The sequence below is a fragment of the Furipterus horrens genome, unplaced genomic scaffold (genome assembly GCF_987537825.1).
Source record: "Furipterus horrens unplaced genomic scaffold, mFurHor1.1.pri manual_scaffold_4, whole genome shotgun sequence".
NCBI classification, from domain to species: Eukaryota; Metazoa; Chordata; class Mammalia; order Chiroptera; family Furipteridae; genus Furipterus; species Furipterus horrens.
In genome coordinates, this window is record NW_028327174.1 from 63182768 (window position 1) to 63196439 (window position 13672).

Sequence of the window (13672 nt, forward strand, 5' to 3'; positions counted from 1 at the left end):
TCAAAATCAATTCTGTAATTATAAACATAAGGAAAATTAATTAATTTTCTAACGTTCTTCTTTTCTGTAGACATCATTCTCTATATTTAGAAACAACACATAAATATGTACCTATTCCTTGTCCTCAATTATATCATGACATCTTTGAGAACATTTACTATGCATCTGTCTTTTGGAAATGCTGAAAGATGGTAAATGAATTTTAAAGTATAAAATGTCCAAAAACAGAAAGTCCAAAGGATGGTCCAAGAGTATTGATGGAATCAGTTATTATATGTATTCATTCACTTACAATTGTTTTTGAAAAGTCCAGGAGAACAGAGTAGATGCCAGGAAATTAGAAAAATGCAGCTATGGTGCAGATCTTCAAAAGGCTTAAGTTGAGCAGTCCTTTCAAATTACTCTCTCTCACTGTCAGTTTGGAAGATTTGGGAATAATTGTATAAAGCTGAAATATGAAAAGAGAGACACACAAAAAAGTTTAACAAAGCAATTTGAACTTGAGTATGTGCCTATAATAAAGGGATAAGGAGACTGGTCCACAGATGGTCACTGTACTTTGCTCAAGCACATTGCCTGCCAGGACCTCACACAACTTCATTTATCAAATTCCTTAAGCTTAAAAGAGAAATTGTGATGACTTCACTTTACACTAGCCTTGAACACAGTGAAAAAGATCAAGGGGGAAAAGCTGGGCTATATATATCCAGAAGCAGCAGTGCCAGACAATTTGGTGAGGTTTGATATCATTATGGGGGATCATGAGTGAGAAAGGCCAGAAGATTCTGCAGTCTAGAAAAAGATCCTGTAAATTTCAGAGTTGGGGAGACACCAAAAACACCAACAAAGATCTGAGAATTGATGCCAATAGGAAGTAAGAAGATGAAACCAGTGTGAAGAAAAAAAAAACAACAACAGCCAATTCATCAAGGAAAATAGATTTCAGTATTCAGGGTCGAGAGTAATCTGGAAAACCACAGTGACATTCGTGATGTCATGAGGATAGTGACAGCAAATTAGATATGTAATCAGTGTGTCTCTTCCTTGAGCTGCCTGTCTAATGTATGCCTTGATGTTCTGTCACCCCGAGAGCAATCTGGGGTCATGTTATTTTGGGTTCAGTGTATGAGGACACAGACATGTGACTTGTCCCCTTTACAAATCCCTGCCATTCTTCTACTCTCTTCTGACAACCAGATTTTGGCTCAGACTTCCTCCTGAAAAGTCTTTGAAGCTATGGTGCCCCTTGCCCTGCCATTAGGACATAGTGGTTTCTGGAATGTGAAGGGAATGTTTGCAAGTGTCCAGAAACTTTTCACCCTACTTTCATCCTCCTGACCACCAGATGAGAAATTTAAAAAAGCAGAACTATCTTTTCAATAATCTCCTTTCAGAAATCACATTCCTGGCAGGTTTGCCATTCATTTTTGTACCAAGATCTTTGAAGTAGAAATGGCTGAACTCATCTGGCAGTGCTTGATTGCAGACGGCCAGTTCCCAGATCCCTGGGGTGTGAGGGCTGGGTTCTCCCCAGCATGAGTTTTTCAGTAAACATTCCTGCACCTGGTGTTTTTACTCTAGTTGCCCCATCCCTACCCCTCTAGCGTCTGGAGCTTTCCACCTTGGCTCTGGCTCCTTGGAGCCTAGGCTCAGCCTTCCAATTCCAGGTTGACCTTGGTTGAGGGCCTCACATGGCCACTCTCCTTGTAATAATAGAAAATTTCAGGCACAGATTTATGCAGTTGGCCTCTGCAGAACGTTTTAGTCCTTGAGGCTGATGCAACCTCTAGCTGACACTGAGCAAAAGCAAGAGCACTTGCTTACTAGAAGTCTGGGTTTACTGACTGGAATTTGGCCTTTGGCAACCCTGCTGCTGAGGCAACAGTGAGAAAAGCTCGAGCTGGGTCAGGTCTCAGGTCTACCCTGGGCTTGTTTAGCACCTGTGGGCATGTCTGGCTCTCACACTGACATTCTCAGGACACACTTTACCTCCTGCTCTGTAGGACAAAACTCTCTCAGGGTGTTCTTGACCATCAATGCACCCCTAGACATTTTACAGAAAAAAGTGTTGTATGCCTCATTTCTTCCTCTGCAAAATGGTCACAATGAAAATACTTACCACATATGAGTGAAATCATATGGTATTTGTCTTTCTCTGATTGGCTTATTTCACTTAGCACAATGTTCTCCAGGTCCATCCATGCTGTTACAAAGGGTAAAACTTTCTTCCTTTTTTACGGCCAAGTAGTATTCTGTTGTGTAACAAACTGAACTAACAAGCAAAATAAAGACAGACTCATAGATAGAGAGCAGGATGACAGATAAGGGTGGTGGTAGTTAAGGGGTGGAGGGATTGAGCAAAAAGGAAAAAGGACTCATGGACATGGACATGATTGTGGGTGGGAGGTGGGTGTAAGAAGATTAAGTGGTAATTGGGGGAAAAAATACAATTAAAAAAAAAACCCAAAAAATAAACAAAGAAAAAGAAAGTACTTACCACATAGGATGGTTGTGAAGATTCAGTAAGATAACTATTTAGCTCAGTATTTGGTTAATTGAAAATGGTTGATTATTAATTGATTCAGCTGAGTCAAAAACATTGACAAGGAAACACAATGTGAGAGCAAATTAGAGATGCAATCAAGCTGGGAATCTTCAGATTTCTGGTTCCTTCCTTGATTTTGAGGGTAGCAGGCTTCACCTTACTGTCAGAGAGCTGGGGGCTTGGATAATGTTCCAGTCCTTGTCATCTGAAAGACCTGCAATTAAAGATGGCTCTGCAGTTTTGAACTGTGCGACCATAAAATCTTTGAGCCTCAGTTTCCTTGTTGGTAAAATAAGTACCATAGTCCTACCATATAAAGGAGTTGGAAGGATTAAAAACTCCCAAAACTTAGTAAGTGCTTGATAATTCTTATTTTAAATCCTGGTACCAGCACCTTCCTTGGTTTCAACCAAGATCCCCCAGGTTCTGGCTTTTCATGACCTCCCAACAAATGGCATGAATTATGTGGTCTAGTCCTCTGCTTTTTATCTCCAGTCTAGCCAACTTGGCTCTCCAGTTTTTCTTTTTTATCCAGTTGGTGGTCCTTTGCTGGCTGCTGCCCATGTTTTGGTGTGACATGCTATGTATTTATAAGTTAAATATTTTGGGCCAATTTATTTTATTTCTTCTATTTTTCTATTTAATCCTTATTGTATTTTTTCCATTACTATTCAGTTTCCTTATACCCCTCTCCTCCCAGCAATCACCACATTGTTGTCCATGAGTCCTTTTTCCTTTTTCCTCTGTCCCTCCACCCCTTAACCTCCCCCATCCACTAGCTGTCATCTATGAATATGTCTCTGTTTTGCTTGTTATTTCAGTTTGTTCATTAGATTCCACATACGAGTGGAATCATATGGTGTTTGTCTTTCTCTGACTGGCTTATTTCACTTAGCATAATGTTCTCCAGGTCCATCCATACTGTTGCAAAGGGTAAAATTTTCTTCTTTTTTATGACTGAGAAAGAATTCCAATGTGCAAGTGTCCCATAGTTATTTTATCCATGCATCTATTAGTGGACACTTGGGCTGCTTCCGTATCTTGGTGACTGTAAATAATGCTTCACTGAACATAGGGGTGCTTGTGTTCTTTTGAATTAGTGTTTTGAGTTCTTTCGGATATATTCCCAGAAGTGGGATTGCTGGGTCAAAAGGCAGATCCATTTTTAATTTTTTGAGGTATCTCCATACTGCTTTCCACAGTGGCCGCACCAGTTGGCATTCCCACCAACAGAGCAGAAGGGTTCCTTTCTCTTCTCATCCTCACCAGCACTTTTTGTTTGCTGATTTATGGATGATAGCTAGACCTATCTGGCAACTTCCTTGAAATTTTTCTTGGGTAAATCCTCCATTCTCTGATTCCTTGGCCACCCTTATCATCTAGTGTCAGGGATGGCAAGTATCTGCTGCATATGCTGCCAGCACACTCTCCTGAATTCAAGGCAGACAGCACTTTTTCCCATGAGCTGGGCAGAATCTCAGAGTCACTTTGAGCACATCAGGCCATTTCTCTACACCTTTTACTTGTTACCCGTCTGGGACTCATGAACCTTGTAGTCATCTGTGCTCCTCCTGTCTTTTCTGTTAGACTGAATATACATATATCACTTTTGAGGCATATGTATATTCACCGACCATTAGTCTAACTGTCTAAAAAGACAAATTACCTCACCAATAGCCCTTGCCTTGCTGCTATAACCAGGGTTTGTCATTATAGGTTATATGGTTAAACAAAACTGTTTTATTATATTTTTTCCTTCTTCTAGTTAATCATAATCATTTCCCATGACATTAAAGAAGTAGTCCTTAAAAACATGATATTTAGTAACTGTGCAAATAATCTATCAAATGATATATTCCTGTTTATTTAACAAGTTCCCTGGTATAGGGCCTGGTATTTGGCTGTTACAGGGGTCTGGCTATTATAAGTCACACTGTGATGAATTTCTTTGTATCTATGTTTGTGCCTGAATCTCCAATGATTTTTTTTATATTTTTATTGTACTTATTGGGATGACATTGGTTAATAAAATCTATAGGTTTCAGGTGTACAGTTCTATAAACATCATTTGCACACTGTATTGTGTGTTCACCACCCAAAGTCATCTCCTCCTGTCACCATTTATCCCCCCTTCTTCTCTGGTAATTATCAGATGGATTTCTAAAAATCGGAATAATAGTGTCAAATTGTTAAGAACAGTTTTAAGTTTCTTGATACACATTGACATATCTCCTTCTAGACATAGCTAGACTATTTACACTCCTCTTAGTAGTATAAAATAATAATGTTAATCATCACTAATCCTTGTAGATCTTGCCTTTGTGCCAGGCACTGTCCTAAGAACTTTATAAACATTAACTCATTTCATGCTCACCAGACCCTTATTTTACAGCCAAGAAAATGAGCACAGAGTGGGTAACTAAGTTGCCCAAGGCCACACAGATGGTACATGGCAAAACCTGGATGTGAGCCTGTTCACTTACCCTGATACCCTAAAATACTTTACTGTGCCTTCAGCAATGTTGAGTGCAACTGGATGTTTCTATTTAAGCAAGACAGAAAAAAAATCTACTTCTGCTGGTATGACTTGAATGCAGTCTTATCCATAAGCTGAAGGATGGTCTTGGTGCTACTGCTCAGACTTTGTAGTACAACCAAGTCTTAAGAGAACTCAAAGTATTTGGTGCAGAGTAACTGAAGGATTGTATAACCTTACAGACATGAAGGAATAAAAGTGTTATCATTTAAAACAACAATAGTATTTTTCTGAAACAGTGTTACCTATTTTCCAAGAAAACTCATCAGTGGTCTGAGGCAGCTGTTTTTTAGTTTCATAGAAGGAACACATGTGCCCAGTAACATTCCTTCAAGAGCACGGGGGAACGAGAATTTGTTATTTCTAAACTGAAAAGTGGTCCTAAGGACTTCTGCCCCAAATGAAAGAGAAATTAGTTCAAATCAGCTCAAAATGTGTCAGCTGAACCACAACACAACTTCAAGGTTATTGTAAACAACAGTTCCCTCTCTTTTTCCTTAAACTAAAATAATACTAATGCTAATTTAAACATGATCAGCTGTTAGAAGGCACCATATTTGAACTTGTTTCTCCCTCTTCCTGTGAAATCTGAAGTTTAAAATCTCAAGTGATAGGGGTTTCTGACTAGCAAAGGGATGATTTTTCCTTCCCTTTCCTTTGTGTTTCAGGCAAATGATTAGTTTCCTTCAGTCTTTCATTCCTGTGATTTCTCAAAATTAAGATGTGACCGGGAGGGTAAGGTCGCCAGATTTAGGAAATAAAAATGTAGGACACGCAATTACACTTGGGTTTCAGATAGACAACGAAACTTTTATTTCTTTAGTATGAGCATGTCCTATGCAATATTGGGGACATACTTAACACTAAAAAAATTACTCATTGTTTCTCTGAAATACAAGTTTAATGGGGGGGGGGTTACTTCACTGGCTCCACATTATGGGAGGTAGATGAGGAAAGCTAAGAAAGTTCAGGGAGGAGAGAAGAGGAGAGGGATGTAAAAAAAGTTTTTTTGTTTCATTCAGGTTGAAAAAGAAACATGAACAGTGTCTGCTATGCTATTCATTGCTGCCATCCCTCAGGGTTCAAGAATTGTCTGCTTCCTGAAGAGCATGCTGCTTACTGATTCAGGCTGTCCTCATGCCGAAGGGGAGTTTCTTAAGGTTGCAGATGTGCCCTTAGCACTTTCCCTGGAAATCACATACCGTCAGGTAAACATTACCATTCCTCTTATCTCAGTTGTCCAAGTACAGTTTATATGTTGAGGGTCCTTTTTGCAGAAGAAAGTTCCTAAGGCTGGCATTTCCCAGTAGCAACATAAAGACTTTTAGGCAATTTATGAAAAGACAGTAAAAATTGTGGTCACTTTAGCTGGAGTGTGTGTGGTCTTGGTTTTCAGGTTGTTTGGTGAAGCCAGGTCGGGAGGGGGAAGGTCAAGTTGGGAGAAGAGATTACTAGAGGTCATCTGAAAACAATCACAGCCTTCGGAGACCTGTCTGTGCTGCCTCCTCCAGCTCTGCCTGTCACCATCTTCCCCTGTGCTCATGGGGATGAATACATTTTCAGTTTCTGAGCCACACAAAGCTGGAATCAGGACACTGGACATTGACAAATTAATCAAGTCAAGCAACTCAGGAGACCCCATGTAGCCCTCTCCTGGGACCCCTCCACATCTCCTGCCCAAAGGACTGTTTTTTTTAATCTTCAGAGGCAATGGCATTCAGAGAGGGACAGAAGATGCCACAGCGATCAGCTCAGTGGCTTAGCACTGGGGTTCCCATGGAGGAATGGATGGGATGAAGGAGTTTGAGAAAGGACCTGGGTGCTAGCATTCCCTTGATATAGGCAATCATGGGTTTTCCTTGTGGTAGCAGAATTCTGATGCAGACCTTAACAATAATCAGACTACAAAATGTAAAGCTAATGATGCTTATTTTTACCAGGTTGGGGGGTTGGGGTGGGGGGAGAGAGGGGTTCAGTGAGTTGCTCCTAATATCTTGGCAGTTAGTGGCTGAGAAAGCAATGAAGCCCTCCCTGTTTAATCATCAATAAGGACATTGTCTTCCTCTTTAAAAAATTTTTAATACTTACCTGAGGACATGCTTATTGGTTTTGGAGAGAGAAGAAGGGAGGGAGAAAGAGAGAAAGGGAGAGAAAGATCAATGCGAGACAAAAACATCAATTGGTTGCCTGTCATATGCGCCCAGATTGGTGTGTGCCCTGACTGCGAATCAAACTCACAACCTTTTGGTTTATAGGAAGATGCTCCAACCGACTGAGCCACACTGGCCAGGTCTCTCTGTTTTTTAAAACTTTTATTTTCTAGTTATTGATTTAATAAAAATTATTGTGCATTTGTAATTGGCAAAAGTAAATGTGCTAATCAGGAAAATTTGTAAAGAGTGCAGAAAAATATAAAGATGAAAACAAAATCAGCTCAGTCTCATACTGTAGAAATAATCACTGTTAACATTTTTATGTACAGTATCCCTCACTTATCGCGGGTATTATGTTCTAGACCCCCCCGCGATAGGTGAAAATCTGCGAAGTAGGAACCTTACATTTATTTTAGTATTTATATGTATTTTAAGGCTTTATAAACCCTTCCCACACACTTATAAACTGTTCCCAGTCCCTTATTAACCTTTCCCACTCCCTTATTAACCTTTTTCACACTTTTACAAACACTACTTATGTTCTTAAACATCTTGTACACTTTTAACCCATGTAACTTTAACAACACACGTATACAGTACTGCAAAATCCCGCGATATAGCGAAAAATCCGCGATAAATAATTAAATATAATATTTTTAAAAATCCCGCGATAACAATGAGGCTGCGATAAGTGAACCGCGATATGGAGAGGGACTACTGTATTTCTTTCCAGTCTTTTATGTGTATATATTTACATTATTGGGATCATACTAATTATATAGCTTTATATCGAGGAGGCGGCCCAGAAAAGATCGAGGCGGAAGCAGCGTCAACAGCAGCAACAACGGCCATCTGCCTTCACCTGTACCAAGTGCGGCAGGGATTGTCACTCCCGAGTCGGACTGCACAGCCATTCTCGGCGGTGCAGATAGACTCTCAAGAAGCTACGCCATCGTCTCTCGAGACGGACGGCTGCCGCCGCCGACGACGATATACTTGATCAATACACTCTTGATAATTTCTCTGTGCTATTAAACATTTTTGCACAGTACTGACTGAATAAATACCCTACTGCGTGGATACACCAAGACTTACTCGATCATATCTCTATTGATTAACTTTTAGGTTACTTTCAGGTTTTCATTCCTATAAATAATTCTGTTGCTCTTCTTCTATATCAGTCTTTGTGAATTTCTAATTATTTACTTTATTTTCAAGAATACATGTTATTTCAAGCATGCTTGGGTTTCCAGGCTCTTGAAATCCTCGCTACTGACCTCATCAACATCACTTCCAATATCTCCTTAGCAAACATGTTTCTGTGTTCAAACTGGGCAACAGAAACATTTTTTGCCCCTATGGCCTCTGACCTTTGGCCCAGGCAATGAGATAGGCAGCCTCCTCTCTCCCCTTCCATGATGTATCTAATTAGACAATGAGATTGGGCTCTCTGCCTGCTCAGAAGCCATGAATGATCAATCTAAGGGCTTTGGGTGGAAACTCCAGTGAGGCAAAGACAGTGGTGGGTGGGGTGGGGTGAGGAGTATTTTACTGAAGTGCATGCCCTTCTTGAGCCCTTGTCTTCTGCTCTTTTTTCCCCTTAGGACCTCAAGAAACGAAACAGCTGCTCATCTTTGTACTGCCCCTACCTGTCGCTCAGAGGGAGACCAACTGGTGGATGTCCCGTGGCAATGACAGGACAGGCTCCAGCTGGAGTCTTTCTTCCTCCTGCTGTGCTCAGCTCATCCTGGTTTTCCCAAAGACAAAAACTGCCCTTGTCTCAAAGGGTTTCTTTCAAGCTCAGAGACACCCCAGTTTCAGAAATGCTCATGGCACCTAGCACTTGGCCTGGCACATGCTAAGCACTTAATACATATTTGTTACTTCAGGGCAAAAACGATCAGCGGTGATTTTTCACTTTTCCAAAAGATTCACAGCAGGGTTCCTTTAAATGGCAGGCTCCCCTGGTGCATTTAAAACACGACTTGATTTATAGGAATTCGATGTACATGGTTTTGCAGGGCCACATCAATCGTGTAAATTGAGATGCATGTGCTGCTGGGTTCCCACTGACCGAGCGTGTTGGCAGCCCTCCTCCTCCAGCTTGGAATGCACAGCAGCCTGGGGTCTGTGCTGCTCCCGGCTTTTATCACAAAGGAGCTCATTTTGTGAATGAACAGCCGCAGCCAACAGCCTGATGCTATTCCCAGTGACCTTTGCCCGGGGATTGGATTCCCGCCCAGCGGGGAGACAGGGCCTTAGGAAAAGGTTAGTTCATTGGTTGTCACAGCCTGCTGGGCTGAGGACTGGGGAGGAAAGGGCCCAGAGAACTTTTTCTTTTCTGTGAATCACCTCAGAGAAGCCACACTTCCCGCCTCCGTAGCTCTGTCTTCTTTGTGTGAGCAGATTGCATTCTGTTCAGCAGGGAAGTTTTATTGCTTCTGCTGCTTGCGCTCCTGTATTTTCTTTCTTCTTTCTTTCTTTTTTTTGTAGCTGTGAATAATAATCATTCTAGTTTGCCTCGCTGTTTCCCAACAGCAATTCTGGGGTCCTCATGAGCTTCCGCCCCTTCCTCCCCCACCCCCATTTCCTCCTCCTCCTCACCAGGGCTTTTTCAGTTTGATGTTTTTAGGTATCAAAGGAAGGTCTCCAGGAACACTGCAACTAAAGACTTTAATGAGGACCATGCCCAAGAAATCCTGGCTGCCAAAGACATGATGATGATTTATGTCGCTCACTCACTCCCTAACAGCAAGAGGACTATTTGTAAAAATAAAAAAGCTGCTCATATGGAATTAAACAAGAGTATAGCTGCTTCCTTCCAGACCCCGGGAGCTTAACAAAGAGCATCCACACTCCGTCGCCAGCAGCACATGGCTCAGGGCTGATATTAGTCTTCCTGTCACATAAAGCTAAATCCTGTTAGCAGAGGCAGCAGTGCACACTCTTCCTACCGGTGGACCTCAAAAGGCACATTCCCAAAGAAACACAAATGTGCATCAGACACAAAAGCGTAGCTGCTTAACCTCAGGCCTAGGCTGAGCCCCTGCAGGGCTGTGTGGCAAGAGCAGGTCTGAGCTGCTGGGCTGCTAAGTAATTAGGTTCCCCTATTTGTTCCTGGCATCAGAGAGTTGAGTGACTCTTGGATGCCAACTGGGTTCTGGCCAGCTCAGTGGAGAGAGCACCGGAGGGAGATATAAACTCTAATGCCTCCATTTCCTCATCTGGTAACTTAAGTTACCTCATAAGATTACTGTGAGCAGTAATGAGATCAAGCATAGAAAACATGTAACATAATGCCAATATATGCTAATTATTATTATTATTGTTATTATTAAATTCTATATTGTGGTTGCCATGGAAGGGCAGACCTCTTGCTGCAGACTGATGGACTCTTCCGTGTTCTTTCATGTGATGGTCAGTTAGGTGCGGCCACAAGAGGGGACACAGGAGAGGCACAAGAAAACAAAGTTTATTATAGTCACAGGTCCTGGAGAGGAGGCCGCTGCATGCCATGCAAGGCCACAGGGGAAGAACCAGGTTCTGTTGCTTCAGACAGGTGTCCTTGGCATTACCGCTCCTCACTCCGGGGTAAGAACGAACAAAAGCCAGCCTCGTGCTTTCTCTGTACATTGTCCTCTCTGAGGACACAGACTACTCACTGTTGTGATTTTGTAAGGGTTTGTACCTCTAACAAAAATGAGAAACAGACAGGCCCTAAAAAGCCTTCCTCCTCAACCCCATTGACTTCTCTTTTTCGTTTAGACCCCCTTAAGAAAGTAGTAACACTACCTGAAGAATAACAGTGGTTGTTCTGGAGACCTGACGGCCTGAAGTTGCCTGTGAAGCTGGTTAGGGGAAAACCAGACTCAATTGTCTTCTAAACCTTTCCTCTGAGGAGTGGAGGGGCCTGTGGGAGTAAAGGGGTGAGGAGAGAAGCCAGGTGTGGGAAGCTCTACCATGTGGGTCCCAGAGGGACCTGGGCTGGTTTTAACGACCATGCTTTCCAGTGCTTCTCCCTTCGCCCCTTCCCCTTTGCTGCTAGTTCTGACCCTTAGTGGGTGTGGACTTGAAGGCTAGGGCTCCCAGGCAGCAGAAAGAGAAGGCAAGGCAGGAGTAGGAAGAAGAGATGGAAATTTCAGACATTAGCAATCTGGGAAAACAGGAAGTTCCTTCTAGAACAGGGAGCTGGGGGGGTGAAGGTGCACTGGGGGATTGTTGCAGTTATTACTTAAGGGAGAGATGGAAGACATTGCCTGCCTTGGTGGATAGAAATATTGGTCATTGCTTAGAAATGTACCCATGACACACTTGAGCAAGAACTCGGAGAGGATGACAATGATGAAAATGAGGTGATGATGGCTATCTTCCATTAGATTTTCTGTGGGCCAGACCATGTGTCAGCACTATAAGTACATTGTTTATATATCACCCTCATCACAGCTCTGTGCCATGGGCATTGTTGTTGTTACTTTGAAGATGAGACGTTGGAGGCTCAGAGGTATCAGCAAACTTGCCTAAGGGTACCAGTTGGTAAGAACGAAGACAGATTCCAAACTTAGATGCTCTCTCTAAGACCCATGCACAGGGTCCTACTGCTGCGTTCAACTCAACATTCTTCACAAATCGTGAACTGTAAGCCAGGCATGGTAGGCTCATACAAAAAAAGAGAACAACCACTACTTTTACTTTTCAAAATCTTGCAGTCTAGTGATGTTTCCAGAAGACATTTCTCTTTCTTCCTTGCATTGAGTCCATTCCATTTGACATCAAAGCGCCTTCTTAGGATATGACTGCAGGGTCACTGTCTTCTCCAAGGAGGCACCACATCCCTTATCACCTGGCCAGCAGGCTCATTGCCTTGCTTAAGCTCAGGGTAAAGACAGAGACCAAAACCTAAAGAACTGCAATGCACCTTCCAGTGAAGGTCTTGGTCTGGTTTTCTGTCAATTTAGAGTCTTGAATTCAGGAAGACAAGCAATGATCAGTGTCTTTGTAAGGCCTGAAGCAGGAAGCTATGGCCAGGTGTTCAAGGAGAAGACAAGGGCCTCCTGCCAGAGAATACAAGCCCCCTATCTTCCATGTGACTTAAGAAATAAACAAAAAAGAACAGAAATCCCTTAAAGATATCACATCATGCCCTTTGATGGGCTTTTCCCCTCCCTCTGCACTGCCTCTTGCAATGGCAGTAAAGTAATAGTAATTATCCCACGGATTTGCAACATAGTCCACTTGGCCAAGCTGAAAGAAGCACATATGGCATGAGCTTGTCCATGTTGGAGTTCAGCTGTCAGATAGGTTGGTGAGCCTGAGAGGCATCCAGGGAGCAGAGAGCATAGCACACGCCATGGAGGCAGGGATGGTGTTCACTCAGGGCTCAGCCTGACCCTAGATCTGGCCTTCATCTCTGAATGAGAATCTGTTATGGACTGAAGTGTGTTCTCCTCAAAATTCATATGTTGAAGTCCTAACTACCAGAACCACAGAATGTGACAATATTTAGAATTAGGGTCTTTACAGAAATGACTATGCTAGTGAGAATATTAATGTGGGCCCTAATCCAATATTACTGGTGCTCTTATAAAAAGAAGAAATTTAGATATAGGGACATAAATAAAGGGAAGACAAGTGTGAACAAAAACAGGGAGAAGATGAACATCTATAAGCCAAGGAGAAAGACCTGGAACAGATTCTTCCCTCATGGTCCTTAGCAGGAACCAACCGTGTTAACACCTTGACCTTGGACATCTAGTTTCCGGGACTGTGAGACAATACATTTCTGTTGTTTAAGCTCCCAAGTCTGTGGCACTTTGTAGGGCAGCCTAAGCGGACTAATAATGCGCCTCCTCCCCTTCCTTGCAGATAGAATCTGGCCCCATTCTTCTCCCAACCTTCACACAATGTGGTGATGGAGGAAAGATGGCATTTTTCTTTCCCAGAGAACTGGGAATTAACCTTTGACCATGGGAGGGAGAGCAGGGGGAGTGAGGCCTGAGGAAAAGCAGAAAGACGGGCTTACCACAATGAGCACTTGGTCATGCAAAATGGGGAAGTATTGACCAAAACACAGGTCACAGACTCCTCAAAGGCAACAAATGGGAAAGACACACTTTGCCCTTTTGATTTTAATGCACAGATGCTATCAGAGAGCAAAGAAAGTTATTTTGCAGGGCTAAAAATAGAGATAGGCTGTCTGATAAGAAGCAGGGTAGATCAATCACACTGCAGTCCAAAAGCAAGAAAAATGAGGCGAGAAGAGGGACACACTTAGGGACTAGAACCTAAACAGCAAGTCATATGAAGCCTTTGTTTTGCCCCCTGAGAAGTCTAAAATGGGAATTTGTGAGAAAGGGCTGAGTGATACCTCAAAATCACATCTTGACATTGTTGGAAAGGAAAGTCTCATTGGTGCTGGGTCAGAATCAAGAAACATGAGCA

The 13672-nt window shown here is 42.4% G+C and overlaps 1 protein-coding gene across 2 annotated transcripts in view; it reads left to right on the top strand.

Moving 5' to 3' along the window:
* The window catches only part of MSRB3 (methionine sulfoxide reductase B3), a 273055-nt gene extending 263032 nt beyond the window's left edge, over positions 1-10023 (top strand). Inside the window, exons 7-9 of one of the 2 annotated variants that reach the window (XR_016510495.1) lie at positions 6104-6289; positions 8839-9502; positions 9853-10023. The gene's annotated coding sequence lies outside the window, so the exon portion shown is untranslated. Of the gene's footprint in view, positions 1-6103; positions 6290-8838; positions 9718-9852 lie in introns of those variants that run through there. The other variant, XR_016510494.1, reaches the window with a different exon arrangement.
* Positions 10024-13672: the final 3649 nt, after the last annotated feature.